Here is a 16,293-nt window from a genome sequence, read left to right as displayed (position 1 = left end):
GGATGTGTGGTCTTAGTAAAAGACCTCTTTTTGATGCATGGCTAAAATTTTGAATATATACAAAGTTGCGTTAAAAAAAGAAAGAAAGAAAAGTTGCCCTTGCCTTATCTTTCAGGTACCTTCTGTTCTCCAGAAACACTTTATCGGCTTCTATTGGTAGCCTGCCTGCGGTTTGAGGGTTTGTTTCGTCAATTGAGATGAAGTTCTTGCAACGTGCAATTCCTTTTTCTAAAGTGCTTGCGTAACATGGCCCCCGCCCTTTTCTCTAGTATCAAAATATTTTTATCACTCTGGAAATGAAACCACAGAAGCCAAAATTACCAGTTGGGTAATGGCTCCCTGTTGCTCCTCCTCCCCACTTCGGCCCACCTCTGCTTTCTTTCCCCCATGGCTCTGTCAGTGATGGGCTCACTGCATGGAAGCAGAGCTATGATAAGGGGCCTTTTGTGTCTAGATTGTTTCATCATCATCCATCCCCTCCCCAACCCTCGCTTTCCTCAGAGTAAAATGTTTCTTTGCCAAGTTGGTGCTGTTTGGTTTTGTATGTGTTGCTGATGATGGTTTTTGTTTTAAATGCATTCTTACTGGGCATGTTGGCCGGCCTTGAGGAAGCAGAGGCAGGTGGACCTTTTCGAGGAGAGCTTAGTTTTTATAGTGAGGACTAAGCCAGACCAGAACTTGTATCAAAAACAATATAAACAAACAAACAAACAATCCACTGATATACAGTTTCACTATGTAGTCCAGGCCGACTTTGAATTCACAACTTTGAATTCGAGATTTGTATTGCCTCAACCTGAGACTATAAATAGGCACACGCCACACCCAGTTCTTAACATGTTTTTGAGGGTCACTCAATTTGGAGCATTCATCAATACCTTACTCATTTTTATTAATATATTCTAATTAACATGGAGTAATTATGCATTTTACACAGTACGTGTGACATTTCAAGACATGGCTACAATGTATTACAATCAGATGAGGGCTATTAGCATACCTATCACCTCAGACACATGTCAGTGCTTTGTGTTGAGAGCATTCAAAGTCTTTCTTATTAGCTCTTTTGCAATATTTAATTGACTGTTGGCCACTGTAGCCACCCTCCTGTGGGATGGAACACTGGGTGTTATTCTTCTCTCCAACTGGGCCCACCTGTTGCCATGCATACCCTTTCCAGACTCAGGGAAACACTGTTCTAGCCTCTGTGTCTTTGAGATAAACTCTGGCTTCCTCATATAAATGAGTGCATGCAGTATTTGTCTTAGTGTGTCAGGCTTATTTCACCTGACACTTCCTTCCTTTACAGGGATGACTGACATTCAACTAGGCATGGGTACCACAATCTGCTCCTTCGTCCACTGGTGGACATTTTCACCCTGTCGCTGTTACGGATAATGCTTCCATAAGCACCTGTGTACAATTTTCTGCGTGACCAGAGAGTTGTGATTCTTATGATTATATATCTGTGAGGGGAATTTCTAGGTTATATGCTAATTTATGTTTGAATGTTAAGAAATGATGCTAGGTGTGGGTATGTGTTTGTTTTTGCAGTGCTCCGAGCCAGACCCAGGCTTCATGAATACCAACAGGACTTACCACCACTCACTCGCCTGTTTCCCCAGTACATATAATTGCCCCGTCTTACACATCTGCAGGCATACTCCACACCTCATGCTGTGCTTTGTTTTATTCGCCTGACAATATGGTTTAGCGTTCTTTGCGGTGGTGTGCTGGTAAATGTTTAACAACCTGCTTTTGTGAGGTGCAAATTCCTCTGGGAAAACTCCCGGTGTGGTGTGGCTACCTTCAAGCCATGCAAGACCACTGCTTGCAATGTTAGAAAGAGACGCTGGCAAAATATGCTCGTGAATGGATCCAAGCTGGCTGTGGCAAATGCTAGATCCTTCCATATCTGAGCAGGAGGAACTGCCTCATTCATTTTTATGAGTGCGTAGCACACACTTTAGGATGTACTATAACTCTTTAACCTATCCCTGATGGCAGACACTTAGCTAGCTTCTACTCTTTGCCTTCCACAAACTAGGCTTTAATGGATAACCTCGTGTGTGTATCATTTTGCTCATGTGCAAATATAGCGGTAGACCAGGCTTCATGACATCCTAAGGATCACCACGGGAAGGCGTTCTTAAAAGGCAATTTATTCCTTCCGTGGACTGCTCTGGCTCTTAGAACGAATGGATGCTGTGTGAAGCAGCGGCTGCTTCTGTCCCACTTTTCCTGTGAGTAAGGCTGATGTAAATTAACTAGCCACTTGCCTGCATCAAAGGATTGTCATCACACTTTGAAAGGAAAGAGAAAAGCACACTTTTCTTCTGGAAGATGGGAATTAGTGTTAGTATAAAGTACCATCAGAGCTTTTCTAGTACAACAATGGAAAAAAGTTCCTACCTGCTGTAGAGAGGTGGCAAGGTGAGCCTCCCAGCAGAGGGAAAGAAACAATGTGTTTTAGCTTTAGTTCTTATGCAGATTTTAGAATTCTAGACAAGGTTTCTCAGTGGTGCTTGTGCTTGAGGAAAAAATCTAGGAGGTCCTTAAAAATCCTGATTCCCAGACCCCACAGCCACAATTCAACCAACCAGGCTGTCCCCAGGTTAGGTAAGCACCTAGGCACCTGTGTGTTTCAGAAGGCCTGTGGAGGGTCCACTCAGGCAAAGGCTGAGAAGAAATGGAAAGCAAGGCTTACACATCTGTCAGGGTTAGCTGGGGCAACAGAACCAATTTTGAATGTGTGCATAGATATGAAAAGGGATTGATTTTTAAGGAGAGTTAGTTACTGTCAATTCCCAATTTTGCAGAGTAGGGCCACCACAGGGTGGTCATCTAGTGAGAACCAGTGCTGCAGTTCAAATAGAAAAGCCACTGCCAGCTCTAAGGAGAGAAGGCTCAGGCGTTAGCACACTTGTTATGTAAGAGTGAGGATCTGAGTTCAGATCTCTGGCACCCACACAAAAGCCTGGCAAGATTCTCCATACCTAGCTGAGGGGAGGAGGCAGGAGCCTTGCTGGGATTGTGAGCTTCAGATTCAGTGAGCAACTCTGTCACAAAGAGTAAGGTAGAGCAGTAGAGTAATAGAGGGCAGTTGATGCCCTTCCAGGTCTCTGTGCAAACCTGTGCAAGCATACACCTGTACCCCTGTCTCTGTCTGTGTGTCTCTCTCTGTCTTCTCCGTCTCTCTCTCTCTCTCTCTCTCTCTCTCTCTCTCTCTCTGTGTCTCTCTCTCTGTGTGCCCCCCCCCCCCATCACCCAGAGTAATTTTTGGCCAAGCATCTGAGCCCTGCGAGCCAGCCAACTGAACACATAACATTAATCACCACAATTTAGCAACTCTTTGGGAACATCCAGCGTCATCTTACTGGAGTAAATATGGTTTAGTTGTGTGGTCCCTGGGGCTTTGCGGCGGTTTCTCACTTGGTTACAAGTAAACTTTCTCGAAAATGTTTCAGCTGTTCCCTCAGGAGCAACCACTGACTTTGTCATCCGTAGCCCTGTTTCTGGATCCCACAGACTTCATTAAAATTAAGGACTATGAGAAGATAAAGTTGTTGTTAGTTTTTGCTTGTTTTAATTCCCATTGTCTCTGAAGTGGATGGTTTTATTAAACGATTACCAACTCTTTTTGGCCAGTATCAGTGAATGCCTTTGATCATATAGGAAGATTCACTAGGATAGATACGAAAAGGTTGACATTAAATTGTGACTATATGCTTTTAAGAAAATCTGGACCTGCAAGATGGCTAAGCAGAAAAGTGCCTGCTGCCAAGCCTGAAGACACAAGTTTGGTCCCCAAGACCCACAGAGTAGAAGGAGAGTGTTGGGTTCATAGGATGTCCTCTGACCAACATACATAAATCATAGTGTACACATACACACACACACACACACACACACACACACACACACACACTCAGATAAATGTAATGTAATTTTTAATGAAAAAAAAGAAAGCTCTAATTCCATTCATCCTCTTGAAGAATCCCCAGTATCTAAAATCAGCCTTAAAGAGAATGACAGTGAGCATCTTCCTGGCCTTACTTGAAAGGAGTCTATGGATTATTGAAAACCCCAAGAGCAGCCTGACATCCCCTCTCCACTAGGAGTGATATCTGTGAGCGACTTTCAATGTTCCTAGCAGTGGGGTTTGCTTTCTTCGATACCTAGTGGCAGTTTACTTTAGAGTCTGCTCGTCCTATGCTGCGGTCTACTACACTGAGTGAATATCCTGAAGAGTTTTGTCTCAAGTCACAGAAGAAGAACTGGAGACCATATCTCTGTTAGCTACTTTACTTATTGCTGTGATAAAATGCCTGTAGAAGACAATGGAAGGTTTTGAGGATAACAATCCATCGAGACAGGAGAGTGAGGCACATGGAGCTTGTGAGTTAGGCACAAAGCTAAGCTTGAAGGGCCTTGATGGCTCTCATGCTGCGCCAGACAGGTTCTTTAGAGGAAAAGAACAATAAAAACACATATGTATGTTATGAATGGGCATTTGTTGGGTTGGTTTCCATGACAGGATGACTGATAGACCAGCAATGGCTGTGTATATGTTGGAGACATGGAGACCACAGCAGATAATCTATGAAGCCATCTGCCTCAGCAGTTCTAATCCAGTGCTGAAACCCCTGGAAGCTTCCCAGAGAGGCCCTGGTATTAAATCCATGTTGAAAAGTCAAAGGAACTGGGGTCTAAAGCCTATGGACAGTGCCAGCTGCTGTAGGTGTGCACAGGAGGAAACGGGCTTGCACATGGCCTAACATCCAGCCCATTGGACGGTGTGACCCCTGCTCAGGTTGGGTTTCTCCCCATGCTCCGTCTTATGTGTTATCTTAGTTACTTTTCTATTGCTTTGAAAGATACCATGATCGAGACAACTTATAGAAGTAAAAGTTTATCTAGGGCTTACAGTTTCAGAGGGTTAGAATCCATGTCTATTATGTCAGGAGGCACGGGAGCAGGCAGGCAGGCATGGCACTGGAACATTTAAGCTGGGAGCTTACATCTTAATCCACAAGCACAAGGGGTGGGGGTGGGGGGAGAGACAGAGAGAGAGAAAGAGACAGACAGACAGACAGACAGACAGACAGAGAGACAGAGACAGACAGAGACAGAGACAGACAGAGACAGAGAGACGGAAAGACTGGTAAGGTCACAAACCTCAAGCCATCCCCCATTGGCCCTCTGCATTGGTGAGAAGCTACATCTGCAGCAGGTCCTTTGAGATCAGAGAATGTATTGTGAGAACCATCGTTCCCTTGGCTCCCAGCATTCCCCTCACTGCAGACATCCAGGAATTCCTCTACCATTTACTTTAAACCCACCCATGGCAATGTTGGGCCATCCCCGCTTATCTCTGCTGTGCAGAGACAGCGAGAAGCAAGCCGTTCTCACCCGAGAAACAAATCTTCATTCCTGCGAATTTCAATTAGGAGTCCTTTCAATGCTTCTTTCAATGGGCAAGAATACAAAAGTGTCTTTTCAAAAACTTTCTTATTGGTCCTCATGGAAGGCAGTTCTGTACAGACTGAATACCATCAACGCGTTCACGAGTTTGTAGGCTTACCTTTTCAGAGAGGACCATTGGTCTGCCTGCTATAGCCAAGAAAGAATTAAATGACATACAACACCTTGTGCTAGAAAACAGAGAAACGCTCAGTAGCTGCTGGGGGGCAACATCAAAGAGGTAGCAGGAGTGCCTTGGATGGCTGTGTGGGAGTTGGCTGCCATGGCAAAACACACAGATTAGATGGACGAAGCCAAGGAATTTATTTAGTCACAAGGAGGCTGGGAATCCAAGTGAGATGCCGGTAAAGCTGGTCCCTCCGGAGGTCTCACCCTAGCCTGTAGATATCTTCCTTCTAAGTGTCATTACATGGCCTGAGACAGAATGACAGATATTTTGACTGTCTTTTTGTAATTGTTAATTTTTTTATTAATTCATTCATATTACATCTCAATTGTTATCCCATCCCTTCAATCCTTCCATTCCTCCCTCCCTCCTGCTTTCCCCCTACTCCGCTCCCCTATGACTGTGACTGAGGGGGCCCTCCTCCCCCTGTATATGCTCATAGGGTATCAAGTCTCTTCGTGGTAGCCTGCTATCCTTCCTCTGAGTGCCACCAGGCCTCCCCATCAAGGGGACGTGGTCAAATTGTTTATATAAGCAGTAGGGGTTATTGGTGGGGGAAGGATGGGAAGCATAGAACCCCACGAGAGTGCAAGGCCACCCCTTTCCAGGGCACCATTCTTAGGAGCCAGCCTGGCCTTTCAAACACAGACATCCCAGAGCCACTCCTCAGCCGCCCTCTCCTTTGTTTGCTTGTTTGCTCTCCCTGAGACGGGAATCTAATCATTCATTCCAGGCTGGCTCAGAAGTCACCATCCACCCGTTCTCCTGTCTCCCAGGTGTTGATGTTACAGGTGTGTACTGTCCTCATCAGCATCCTTGGTAAAACCCCCACTCTGAGATGTGGAGACCTGAATCAGACCCCATGTGGAGCATCAGTAGTCCCTTCCTTCTTCTGTGGCTTTCTGGGGATGGGTGGGAGCAGAGGCCATCCTACTCAGGAGCTTCCCAGAGGCTCCCTGGCATACCACATACCTGCCAGAGCTTAGATTAGGAACAGCATGAGATCGGCTATGTGAGCATCCCCTGGAAAGGGCTGTCTCCAGGGTCGCTTGAGACAACCCCTACAAGTGGCAAGGTGGATGTATTGGTGAGCAGGCTGCTGTTTGCAGCTGTTGCACTCTGGCCTCCTACAAGGAAGGGACCTGGATGGTAAAAGGATCTGTTGCCTTTTCATCTTTTAACAATACCAGTGCTATTAGAGAAAGGTGCAAGGAATATACACACTCTTAACCTTAGTGACCTCTGACAATGCGTTACCTTCAAATAAGTCATATTTGGATGAGGATTTCCACCATTGTGAACACAGGGGCCACAGTGTAGCCTGTTATGTGCCTCTGTTCTGTGTTGCTACTCAGCACCTGCTATGTGAGCAAAACCAGGTCAATAAAGCACTCTGGATGTCACAGTATGGAGAGCAAAGTAGGTGAGGGTTGGCATATATAATGACACACATAGCTGGCTTGGATTCTTTGTTGCCTCAGGGGCTGAATGTAAGCACATTCTGTTCGGACAGGTTGGTCCCCCTGTCCAGTTTTATTGTTTGACCTATTTCTCCTGTTAATTGTTTCATAGAACAAACAGGACTGGAGGGCAGCAGAGTGTGACAATGCTTTGGAGGTCCTGACCCTGCAAGTAAGTTGATTCTACCTTTGGGCTTCTTCCCGACCCTGAAGGAGATGCTCTGTGAAGTGTGTCATAGCCCACAGTGCAACCCATCCCTGCTAGGGCCAGGGACGCCTCCATGTCCCAACAGGTGAATTCTCAGTGCTTCACGGCACCTCCAAAGCTGAATCCCCACAGCCAGCTTGAAAGGATTCTCACAGCTCCTAGACATAACACATAAAATAGAACCTGGGTGATAAATCAAAAATATAGAATTCCTAAGGCGTGCATTACCTTCCTTTTTAAAAATATATTATAAAACAAGCAGAGAAAATTATCTACAACAGAATAATTTTTTCTTTTTTCTTTTCTTTTTTTTTTCTTTCTCCCCCCCCCCCACTTTTGTCCATTGTTTCCTGTCCTCCTGCCCATAAGTATTATCATTTCAACACAGGGTACGTGAGATTCTATTCTGCTTATGGTCCTTGACCTTGGCTGTATGAACGCTTGAGGGGTGCTATGACTTGAGCGGTGAAATGACTTTGTGACCACTTTCTAACCAATACCACACAGCAGAGAGATGTCATTTAATTTTCAAAAGTAGGCCAGAAAGATGCCACCAAGTTTCAATCTGTTCTTCTGGGATGTTAGTTCCAGGGGAGACTAGTGCTAGCTAGCACTGTGGAAGAAGGCCAACTGCCCTGAGACTGCCCAGCCACAGAGCCCGCATGCTGGCATAGTGATGGGCAGCCCAGCCAGACTCCTAGCTGATAGCCAGCATCAAATCCAGACTGTAGGCACGAGCCATCGTACACGGCCAGTCCCATCAGCTCAGCTGATGTTTGCAGCCGCAGCTGACATCTTACCACCACTGCATGAATGACCTCAACGGAGTCTTGCCTGAAGCTCAAAATCGCCAACAAAATAAAATGGTTGTTCAAAGACACTTAGATTTTTTTTCACACAGAGATAATAACCAAAGTAAATTCTGGTGTCTGCAAATGAAGGGTTGCTATAGGAAACATTTAAAGCACGTGGCAGTGTCTTAGAGATCAGACTACAGACAAAGTCTGAAAGAACTGAAATCGGGGAGCAGTTGGGGTGGTTGTTAGCGAGGGCATCTGGGAAAGCCAGACAAACATCACAAGCATTGTAGGCAAAGGAGAGCTTTGTTATACAGCAGTGGAAAGTTCAGCCAAAGGCTCACCTGCAGTATGGGAAGGAGCAACTGTACCAGCTGAACTCCCTGATCTCCTCAAGGAAATTTCCAGGCAGTGTGTGGAAGACACCAATAATAAAAGAAGAAAGGAGAGGCCAGAGAGATACCTGAGTGGGTACAGATGCCTGCCACCAAGTCTGATGACCTGGATTTGATCCTTAGGACCCTGCAAGGTGGGAAGAGAGAACTAATTCCTTTGAGTTGCCCTCTGACCTCCACATGCACACCATACAATGTACATGCACGCAGACACACACACACACAATAAATAAATAAATAAATAAAAGTAAATAAATAAATAGCAAAGTAATAAAATTGAAGAAATAGAAGGGGGAGCTGCAAATAGAAAAGTTAAGAGGAAAAAGAAAAATTTCCTTTGCTTTCAGTTAAAACTTGTAAGAAATATGAGGCATTGCAGACTATTTTGCTTTGTGTGTGTGTGTGTGTGTGTGTGTGTGTGTGTGTGTGTGTACATATATATGTATACATGCATGCAGGTGCCCCGAGGAGGCCAGAAGAGAGTTTCAATTCTCCTAGACCTGGAGGTCCAGCTGTGAGCCACAGGATGCCTGTGCTGGGTTAGGAGTGGGAAGTATTTTTTCTGGGTTGAGCATCTCCCTAGCCCCCACTTCAGCAATCTTGCATTTCCTTGTCAGCCTTCCCATTGGCCACTGAAGTGTGCCCTCTTCTTGAGTTTTCCCTGGGCTTAGTGACACACGTGTGACCAGAAGAACATGTGGCAGAATATTCTAGATGAGATCACAAGCAGCCGTGATGTTCTTTGCCCTGGGAGAAACCAAATCTGGGTAAGTGGCCACGTCAGAGAGGCTGAAAGCAGGAGCTCTGGCCTACGCCTTAGCTAAGATCGCAGTTGACAGCTGTCCAACTGTAGGTGAGACACTGTGGACAGCTGGCCAGGTCAAGCCGCTGATGGCGTCCATGCTACAATCTAAGCACAGTTTTTGACTGCCTCCAAGCAGGAGCTTGGACTCTTTCTGAGTTCCTGTTCAAGACGAAAACAAAAACAAAAACTGCGACCAAAGCAAAATGATTACTTCAAGCTGCTGTGTTTTAAGGTAATTTTGTTATGTACGGAGCGACTGGGACATGATGCTACTACAGCTGCTTTTGGGGGAGGGGTTCCTTTCCAATATCGGTGACAAAAGCAATCGTCTCCTTCCTATTCCTTCAGTAAGGAAAATAAGGACAACATGAAAAAGAACAAATATTTTTATAACTTCTAATCCTTACCACCAAATTACTTTTGAGAAACACAGTGCGGGTTTGCCACGCTGAGCTTACAGGCACAGCAGTGTGATCACCACGTCGCCAGCTTTGGGTACTGTAATTTTAAGCCGTACTTAAAAGCATCACAAATTCAGAAGCTGTTCTTACGTCGCTGCTGTAAAATTCTATTACTACGATCCTAAGAGGGAATTCATTTAAACCATAGCCAGGGCCTCTCCAGCTCAGGCTGACCCCGTCCCCACCCCCGCCCCCCTTCCACCCTCCTCCCTTAAATCTGCTTAGTGCTTTGTTTCTGTCAACAGCATTTTTTCTGCTGCTTTTCCTGCCTATTCCCTGCAAGTCAGCCAAAGAGACATTGCTTTAACGTCTCCCACAAATAATCCTGACCTGTGTGTGTGGGTTTTTGTCCATCCTGACACCAGTTTACCATTGATCATGACAGATGGTCTCCTCGTTCATTCTCAGCAAGTTAGCTTTTGAAAGTGTATTCTCTCTCTCTCTCCACCCCCTTCCCGCCCTCCCTCCTCTCCTCTATGCATGTATGCATGCATGCATGTGTAGTGTATGCGCACATGTAGGGATAGGCAAGAGGTTGGCTTCAGGTGTCTCTCCCTCACTTGCTCTCCACCTTAGTTTTTGAGGCAGAGTCAGTCATTAAGCTCAAAGCTCTCTAGTCCCAGTGGCTAGACTGAGTAGCCCGTGAGCCTTTGCACCTATGCTTCTGCAGCACAGGGACTGCCGACCCACACGGCAGGCTTTCCTTAACAACGTGGATACTGGGGATAGGACTCAGGTCCACATGCCTGCCTGGCAAGGACTTTACCAACTGAGCCGCCTCCCGGGCCCGACAAGGTAGATTTGTATCCCCTATTTTGAAACGAAGCAACTAAACCTCAGCAATACAAAGCGACTAGGCCAGTGTCATGCCTTGTGACTGATGGGAACAGGGTCCGGCTCCTATTTTGACCCCTGGACTTTGCTTTTTATCTAGACCATGTGAGTCTCACTTACACTCCCAAGAAGAAACACGGACGTGCAGGAATTCCCTGTTGGCTCCTTTCAAATAGTGCCCTCTTCTTCTGGACACTGTCCGGACTTCAGTTCTTTAACCACTTTAATTCAAAACTCAATGTCTAAGCTATGACTGCTTCCATATTTCCATGTGACAATAGCATTAAAGTAGTCTTGATGGGTGCTTAGTTAGATAGTATTTGGAAGAAATAAGACTGTTTGTATTCATAATAACATTGTTAGGACAAATGTTTTGTGTGTGTGTGTGTGTGTGTGTGTGTGTGTGTGTAGATAGATAGATAGATAGATAGATAGATAGATAGATAGATAGATAGACAGACAGACAGATAGGTTTTTCCGAGACAGGGCTTCTCTATGAAACCTTGGTTGTCCTGGACTCACTTTGTAGACCAGGCTGGCCTCGAACTCACAGCAATCTGCTTGCCTCTGCCTCCCGAATGCTGTGAGTAAAGGCATGCACCACCATGGCTGCCTTGTATTTCTTAAGTAGCATGAGGAGAAAAATATTTTCAGTTTAAAGTTAAGTCTATGTTTCTCTTGCTCTTCATATTTCTTCTTCCTCAGAAAAAGACCAAAGTCCAAAGAAGACCTAGAGAGCAAGCTGGAAGCATGCCTTCGCTCCTCTACAGTGAGTTCAGGGCATCGAGGACTTTGTCCCTTGCTGTGTCCTTAATTCTCCAGCAGCACCAGGAACACATATTTGTGGAACGAATGCATGGTCTATCTAACTTCCTACCCAACAACCTCCTGATTTCTATAGCTAACATCATTTGTCCTGCAGCTCAGTGGGACCAATTGTAGGCTCTTAATAGTCAAAGCATGGCTGCCAGACTAGCCCCTGGGTACCACGGGCTGTGTGTCACAGCTATAGAACCAGATTCTGCGTTTTAATAGACTCTAACATTAAAGTTTTCACATAGCTGCCTAGGCTAGTGTGGACTCTGCATCAGCAGCAGCATCTGTATCCCTTGGGGACATGCTGGGATGTTGATTGCATCAAAGATTCTTGGCTCAGGTCCAGTGACACGTCCTTGTAGCCTCCAGGTGTTCTGATGCCTACTTATGTTTGCGGACTGCCTTCCCAAGTTCAATCTCAACCAGCTTGGCTCTGGTTTGGGCTTTTGGTTGCAGTAAGAGAGCTGTTTTCTTACCCCTCTAATATGGGGAAATCACTTCCCATTAAACCTTTCTACTCAAAATTTAAGAAGCTCTGAGAATTCTCCCTTGCTAATTGTATTCCATAGGTCATACTCCAAGCACAACAGGTCATCTCATTCTTCTAAGCTAAAGAGCCCCAACGTAGCCTTCTGGAGATGGATTCCAGAGCATATGGACAGATGGAGTCAATGTTATCAAAGGATGCGAATGTAGCCATTTCTTACTCCCCAAGCAGTTCACCTACAGAGCTTCACTGTGCAGGAGGGCGCCTGTTCCGAACTGACCTTGAGGGTCTTGTACCTGCCAGCTGTAGCTCTGACTCTCACCTCTGCAACTTACAATCACTTACATGGCTGTGCACTCTATGGTACTTCTCTCCAAGATTAGAACAGTGCATGTGGTTCTAGCACTTTCTATGCTGTGCCTGCCCATCTTAACTATGGCTGATGGATCAGGCTCTGCTACTGATTTGATTCTAACTGAGAGTCATAGGGTGGGCTGTTCTTCCTTCAAATGCCCAGACCTTCCTCCAGGCTTCACTCTCAGTTGTTAGCTATTTGCTCTCGACAGTTTTGTGAGTATATCTTCAAGCAGTGTTTTTTTTTTTTTTTTTTACAGTTTTCAGAAATATTTAATGCACTTACATTATTTACATGCTATCCCCTTAAAATATGTTGCAATTACTTCAAGTGCTTATCATACAAAGACTGAGTTGTTTGTAATATTTATTTTCCACTTTCTTGCCACCACAGAGAATGAAAGTGAAGTTCAGAAAGTTTGCAAGCCTGAAAGGTAAACCCTTCCTCACTTTTCTTTTCTTTTCTTTTTTTTTTAAATTTAATTAATGTATTCAGATTACAACTCAATTGTTATCCCATCATTTGTATCCTCCCGTTCCTCCCTCCCTCCCTCTTTCACCCTATTCTCCTGAGGGGGGAGACCTCGGGGGGAGGGACCGAGGGAGACCTCCTCCCCAACTATATGGTCATAGGTGGCACTCAAAGAAAGAATATGTCTTCAAGTTTTGAGAGCTTCGGAGTGTATCCATGTGCCGGGTCTAGCTCTGAATAATGACACGGAGACTTATATTTATTTAAAGATAGTTTTAGGCCTTAAGCTAGGCTGTCGTTCCCAACTAGCTGACACATTTGTCTTAATCTATGTTTAATCTATGCTCCACCACGTGGTGCTTCACCTCGCCTCTGTTTCATACACTTGGCTCCTTCGTATCGATGGCGACCCATCTCAAACCCCTTTCTTTCCAAGACTTCCCTCTCTCTGCCCAGAAGTAGGTCCACCTCCTAATCCTACCTCAGTTTATTGGCCACCAGATTTTTATTAAAGCCAATCAGAAGGTGATGGAGATCAATGTTTGCAAAACACGAAGACCAGGAGATGCTTCATAATAGTGACAGTGCCAAAGCCAGGCCTGTGCTCCACTTTCTGGGTACAGAGAGAAAGTCAGGCCTGTGCTCCACTCTCTGGGTACAGAGAAATCAGCCTTTGAATACAGAGTGCACAAGAACATCGCTCCAACATCACAGTTCTCCAAATTTGTTAAATCAAACCCCTAAATCTTCTTGAGCAAGGGAATGCTCGGAATTCAAATAGAGGCTTTATGTGTTGTTGGCTTTTTGAAATGGAAAATGCATATTTGCGATTACAGGTTACAACCTGAAAAAAAAAAAGGTGTTGAGTATAATTTTTAAAAGAGTAAGTGAGCAAATCATTACACATAAATGCATGCAATTATCCAACCATGTCCACCCTGCCACTTACTGACATAAGTATTTGTAATGATCTTCACAATGATGCTTCCTTTAACTGGGACATTAAGGCAACAACCTATTTCCAGGTTACCTTTGGAAAACACATGTAAGTGTTTTCTATAGCGGGATATGGAACTAAAATGTGTCTTCTTCTGGGTTTTCTCTGGATCCTAGACCTATCTCTGGGAGCAGAGAACAGATTTTATTCTTCTCCCACGTAGAGATCTTGTAGAAGTGTTTAGGTATCTCTATGCCTCTGCACCTCTGCTGTTTCCCCTCTAAAACTAATGTTCTCCCATTGCCCATCAAAGGACAGCCCATCATAGGCCAGAAGAAGTCATCATCGGATTCCCTACGGTTGGAATTCCAAGCAGTTGGGAACTACCTTAGATGGGCATTGAGAACCAACTGTGGTCCTCTGCAGCAGCAGTGAGTGTTCTTAACCACTAAGCCATCTCTCCAGCCCTGAGACATGATGTTGAGTGATTTGAAAACACGGAAACCATGACTGCCTCCTTATGGCTTGAAGGATGTATAGACATGCTGAAAACTTGGTCCCCAACATGCAGTGTTAAAAGGTGGTTAAAGCAGTAAGAGACAGTTTAGGGTGAGATCACTTGAGGGCTCAAGGTTGTTCTCATGGGACCCTTGAATTTGTCTTCACAGAGCTTATTGTTATAAATAGTCAGCCTGGCTGCCAGAGACACTACTCTGCTGGGGTCGGTGAAGGATCCCAAGATGGCTAGGCATAAACTTGCTCTAAAAATCATCGACTGGGTAGCTTTTGGGGAGATCACACCCTGAAACAAAAAGACAATTGCAACTCCCCTAAAGTCCTGGAGTGAGACCCTCCACACCAGGTTGGCGAATCTGTCTGAGAAACCACAAGGCCAATGTAACCAAAGCGGCTTGGTGGATGATTTTGAAAAAAAAAAAAAGTATAACATCCTGAAGATGCCTGTGCCTGAAGATAAATACATGGCCCTGGTATAAGGAAAAGGAGGAAATGAAGAACTGTGCTGAGTTCGTGTCCGGATCCCAGGTCAGTTTCCAGGAATATGAGAAGCAGCTGGAAAAAATGAAGAACATAATTCCCTTTGACCAGATGACCATTGATGACTTGAACGAAGTGTTCCCAGAAACCAAGCTAAACAAGAAGAAGCACCCATACTGGCCCCACCAGCCCTTGAGAACCTGTGAGGCAGGCCAGGAGGGAGACCCAGCTGACATTGAAATAAAACATTTACATAGTGAAAAAAATAGTGAGCCTGCCTTTGAACCGCTCTCTAGTGTCCTGTCTTGCAAAGGGCATTTTCCATCGCACATATGGCCCTGCCCTTGTAATGCAACCTATCACAGTGACTTCATTCACCCTAAGACACGAGCAGAAGCCAGCACCTTATCCTTGAACATCTAGAACAAAGAACAAAATAAGACTGTTCTTCTTGGACAACACCCACCTTTAGGTATTTTTTGTTACGGCAACCCAAAGTACACTTATACATGGCTGCCTGCCATTGAATACCGTCACATACTTATGTTAGCAGAAGAAATGTTTCTATTAGTGCTGCTTGGAAGGCCAGTTTGATAATGTTATTGGCCACTTCCTGTGCTGGTCCACAGAAACCAAAAGTCACAGATTGTTGTGACACACGGTATCAATAGAGAAGCCATTGCTACCCAGTTCTCTTTTGAATGTTCCTTTCTACCACAGACTTCTGGAACTTTCCCTCTTTAACCTCCTAACTTTCTAGAAAAGATGGCCAGCAGCCACATCTCACCATGCCCACATTCCCAGGTCCTGTCACAATCCTTTCCCATGACAGTGTAGGATATCCTTTCTAACTATTGCTGGCTGCTTATTTACCAGCAGACTTGAAACCTGATTTTTTTAACAGGAGCTTCAAAAAAAGAGCCATTCTATGTATGAGGAAATCTGGTGACGATGATTTGTTATTATTACTGCTATTCCCAGCCCAGATGGTTCTCCAGATGAAATGGATAAAAATTGGAGCCTCTTTGTGGCTGGTGACAGGTGCAGGCTTGGCCCCTCCGGTGGGATTTCATCAGGCACACAGCTCACCGCTGGGGCAGGAGCTTCCCACAGCTCTTGTGTGTGTTGTAGCAGTCCCGAAAACTGTCAAGTGAATAATTGGCCTCTTATCTGGAGTCTTTAGAAGATTCCCTTCTGCACATCCTTTGAAAAGCCACATCCGTCAGGCCCTTTGTTTGCAAGCAGCAGAAATGGGCTCCGGCTAACTTGAATGGGAAAAACCTTTATTGGGGAGACGTGGGGGGTTCTTCCAGAACTGACGAAAGACCAGAGAGCCAGCCTTTGAGCATGTTGAGAAGCAAGACAGCCCTGCGAGGGAGGAAGCAGGGGGCAGGGGGACACTTAGAATCTTGTCAGGGTGAGAGAGAGAGAGAGAGAGAGAGAGAGAGAGAGAGAGAGAGCTCAGCCTCTTATTTTCTGCTTTTGGATCATTCCCCAACAAGCTTTTTAGGTCATGGCAACAGCATTTGATGGCTTAGCTTTGTCTTAGGAATGTTCCCCGGCTGCAGCACAGTTGGGCCTCTGGTTGGCAGGGCTGGCCAAGGAACATCAATAGTGCATC

At 45.2% G+C, this 16,293-nt stretch overlaps 1 non-coding gene and 1 pseudogene across 1 annotated transcript; one reads left to right on the top strand and one right to left on the bottom strand.

The window, feature by feature from the left end:
- Nucleotides 1-6,681: 6,681 nt before the first annotated feature.
- On the bottom strand, nt 6,682-6,815 carry LOC127206095 (small nucleolar RNA SNORA70). Its single transcript, XR_007832777.1, has one exon. It is a non-coding gene; the product is annotated as a small nucleolar RNA SNORA70 (small nucleolar RNA).
- A 7,601-nt stretch (nt 6,816-14,416) lies between these two features.
- LOC127205744 (ATP synthase subunit d, mitochondrial-like) lies at nt 14,417-15,424 on the top strand (annotated as a pseudogene).
- Nucleotides 15,425-16,293: the final 869 nt, after the last annotated feature.

The sequence above is a fragment of the Acomys russatus genome, chromosome 22 (assembly GCF_903995435.1).
Source record: "Acomys russatus chromosome 22, mAcoRus1.1, whole genome shotgun sequence".
In the NCBI taxonomy this organism is placed as follows: Eukaryota; Metazoa; Chordata; class Mammalia; order Rodentia; family Muridae; genus Acomys; species Acomys russatus.
This window is presented reverse-complemented; position numbering and strand designations above follow the sequence as displayed.